Source organism: Nerophis ophidion, linkage group LG02, assembly GCF_033978795.1.
Source record: "Nerophis ophidion isolate RoL-2023_Sa linkage group LG02, RoL_Noph_v1.0, whole genome shotgun sequence".
NCBI lineage: Eukaryota > Metazoa > Chordata > Actinopteri > Syngnathiformes > Syngnathidae > Nerophis > Nerophis ophidion.
In genome coordinates, this window is record NC_084612.1 from 17,568,225 (window position 1) to 17,572,151 (window position 3,927).

Sequence of the window (3,927 nt, forward strand, 5' to 3'; positions counted from 1 at the left end):
AAAAAAGGAGGGACTCACCGTGCGGTGACAGGAGCCAGGTGGTGTGAGAAGAGGCTGCAGTGGTGAAGGAATCCCCCTCCTCCTCCTCCTCTTCCCTCTATTCCTCTTCCTACCGGCGTGTAACGTGTGTGTGTAGAGCTGATCCAGCAGATGCAGACTGGAACCACCAATCGAAAGAGGCGAGAGGGTGTGTGAGACACGGCAGAGGAGGGGTCTGATAGCATTACATCATGGGCGAAGGTTCTGCAGGGGGCGGGGGAAAGTGTGTGTCCTTGTGTTTCCAGCACTGTATATTTCCATTTTTTGCAGAGCGATTAAACATGTGCACACCTGCATGCTGTTATTTAGCCGCATCATTTAACGTGTAAATAAGCAGTGAGAACATAGCGGCAAAATGTCCATTTTTCCAATCATCTGATGGCTTCACTGCCAGCGCGGAAAGGCGTTTTGCTGACATTTCAGGTGCTAAGAGTTTATCCTAAAGAAGGAACAGCGACGGACTAAAGACAATGACAGCTCAGGGTCATCCTGAGCAGCGATTCTGCTCCGCCTGTTGACGTTTGACACCGAAGAAGATAGCAGCCGTGCAGAAAACAGTGATAAGGATGTCTCTTTCCCTCTCACTTCTCCCTTGGCAAAAATGTTAAATAGCGAGACATTGGCAGGCCTTGAAGGAAGGTCAGAATTTAGATGTAGACATATCAAGTTTTTAGACAGGATTGCAACAGTTTGGAAGAGGGCACACCTCCACCTAGGCCAGGGGTCGGCAAGCCAAAATGTTGAAAGAGCCATATTGGACCAAAACTACAAAAACAAATCCGTCTGGAGCCGCAAACAATTAAAAGCCATATAACATACAGATAGTGTGTCATGAAATATAAATTGAATTATGAGGACTTAAAGGAAACTAAATGAGCTCAAATATAGCTACAAATTAGGCATAATGATGCACTGTGTACACACAGCTAGCCCAAATAGCATGCTAGCATCGATTAACTTGCAGTCATGCAGTGACTATATACGTCCGATTAGCACTCCACACAAGTCAATAAAATCAACAAAACTCACCTTTGTGCATTCACGCACAACATTAAAAGTTTGGTGGACAAAATGATACAGAAAAAGAAGTGCCATAAAACACGTCTTCGAAAGGTGGAGAAAGTTATACATGTAAACAAACTACGGTGAGTTCAAGTACCGCCAAAATTAGTAGGACAAAACAGCACTCGCCAAATACTCGAATCAGTGAAGCATGTTTGATACAAACAGTGTGTTTTATAGCAATTAGGGAGGTGTGTGTCATGTTTTCCTCTTAAAGGCCTACTGAAACCCAGTACTACCGACCACGCAAGCTGATAGTTTATATAGGAGGTGATGTTGCCAGGCTGACTACCTGGTAACTGTGGCTTAAATAATACTATGGTGATTAAAACAGGTGCATGACATGGGGACAGGTGAAAACTAATGGGTTGGCATGGAAACAAAGCAAACAAAGTGCAAAAGCAGGAAACAATGTCCAAAAAACAAAACCGAACATGACTAAAACGACACATGAACACACAGACATGACATTAGTGATGTATCAGATTCTAGGTGGGTTTATTTTGTACCCTTCGTGTTCATATTTCACTGTTTGTTGCATTTTTGTTGTGTTTCACTTGATTCTAAAATGTGTCAATCGAAAAGGGGTTGTGACATTCATATTTTGTCTATATTCAGTGTTTTATAGTTCGTATAAAAATGTAAAATTCCATTACGTTTTTAAGGCGGTTTGTCATAACGTTTTTAGCATTCAATCAGACATTATTGTGAGGTTTTGTATTAGTGTTCCTAAAAATCGATATACCGGCCCCCAGACACATTTTTTTCTCTAAATGTGGCCCCCAAGTCAAAATAATTGCCCAGGCCTGCCGAAGAGGTATTGCAGATATATTTATAAAACAATGTAGCTTTCTTTGCAACTTGCTCCGAACGGTCTGTCAGGAAATTTTTCTGAAGTCTGACATTTTTATGAAGAATGACGTCAGTGGATTATCGGTAGATATTTCCCCCAAATTCTCTCGGGAGTCAGCCTATTTAAATTTATGTCAAACCAGTTGTTCTACAACATCATGTCAACGATGAAACCCAATTAAGGAAAATGTTCTGTTCTTTGTTTACTTTAACCAGCACAAGTCACTACACAAACTTGCAGCCTCATCTGAAGTAAGAAAGTGCCTTACTTTTAACTTTTATGATTTAGTACTTGGTGAAAAATAGAACTCAGTGGAGAACAATCCGGCAGGCTTTTATTTTGAAATGTTTCCCTTTCACCTCCTGAGTCAGGGCAATACACAACGGCTATAAACTTTAACAATTGGGCGACAAGGTTTCACAAAAATTTAACAAAAGGAGGAAACAAACATATCAATCTCTAATCACACTAGCGAGGAATGTAATTATGACATTTAAACAACAAAAGACGTTCCAAAAGGAGGGGGAAACAATATAGCTTCTACACTGTTTGTGGTCTAGAGAAATAATTAAAAAAAAGGTCACACAAAAATGAGGAAAAGAAGAGACTGTAAAAGTAAACTGAACTCACCACTTTGACTTGAAAACTTTACAAACAAAAATTCACTCTGCTTAAGAGGAGAAAAGGAAAACTCAAAATACCAACTTGGAAATTCAGGATCTGGATAACTCAGAGCAAGACGAGACATGGCTTGGGCATGAGGCTGGAGATGCGCGAGACAACGAGACATTCTGGCACAGAACAAAGGGAGGCGTGGGCTTACAAGACACATGGGGTTAATTGGGAACAGGTGGAAACAATCAGGGATCAGGGATGACGTCAGACTGATGACAAGAGGAAGGGCAAGTGGCCTGAAACAAGAGGAGAGTTACTTTTCAAACTAAAACATGAAATTCACAAGACAAAAAAAAAAAAACAGACAAGACATACCTCAGCGCGGTGTGACACCTTCAACTCAGAAAACGTCTCTCTTCTTGTGTGCAATGCACTTCCAAAAGTCGTGCTTCAGAAACCTGCGCCAGTATAAAGATGGATTTTCCAAGAATGGCGGGCTCTGTGACTATGATTTATGGCAATGGAGAAGACATTGATACGGTAAGTAGTAACAGTAGGTTACAAATGTGTGAACGATGTTAGCAATGTTAGCGCGTGTGGTTGTGTAGTTAGCTTAGCCTTCTACTATAAGAAAAAAGCGTCACCTTCTTCTTGCAAAATAAAGAAGGATTTTCCAAAAGTGAGTACTGTGTCTGGCAATGGCCGAGTAAGTTATATAATCCGTTATTATGTTCCAGATGTAGCTCGTAGCTCCGTTTATAGCCTTGAGCCTCCATTGTTTACAACTCAAAGAGGCTTTGCAGTGCAGTTATTTACATAATATAGAATAGTAAAGCATTTTATTGTCAATATGCTGTACACATGTATACGTCCAGAATCTCACATTAGAGAGTTACAGACTGGGTAGAAGTTTTAATCTTCACCAGTTTACAGTTCCAACCTGTAAACTCAACTCTTTCGTCCTCCTGCATCGCCTCCTTTCTTAGCGCAATAAAACACGGTGAGCCTCTGATCTCGCTACATCATTTGGGATGTTGTGTTGTGGTGAACGTCACTCAAAACAGATGACTTTTGGTGGTTACCAATGTTCATAGTGCAAAACAAAAGCAAGAAATTTAAACACTAAATAAAACATGTCTGCCAGCCGGTGCCGAATGCACACTGATCTTGAAAGTGCTTGGTGAGGAGAGGTTCATTTGTATATAAACAAACCGTTTTAAAAATTTGCAAAAAATTAAATTTTTCTTCTCATTTGTGTTTTTAAATGTAGAAAAATAATCATGATACGACCCCCTTAAAGTTAGTACTATTTGCAGACGACACAAATGTGTTCTGCTCAGGGAAAACACACAGAAGCT

At 40.5% G+C, this 3,927-nt stretch overlaps 1 protein-coding gene across 2 annotated transcripts in view; it reads right to left on the minus strand.

Moving 5' to 3' along the window:
* Positions 1–2,731, minus strand: part of LOC133537332 (semaphorin-4B-like) — a 156,582-nt gene extending 153,851 nt beyond the window's left edge. Inside the window, exons 1-2 of one of the 2 annotated variants that reach the window (XM_061878370.1) lie at positions 2,585–2,731; positions 19–157 (exon numbers count right to left, since the gene is read on the minus strand). The gene's annotated coding sequence lies outside the window, so the exon portion shown is untranslated. Of the gene's footprint in view, positions 1–18; positions 158–1,068; positions 1,185–2,584 lie in introns of those variants that run through there. The other variant, XM_061878374.1, reaches the window with a different exon arrangement.
* Between the last annotated feature and the right edge of the window lie 1,196 nt (positions 2,732–3,927).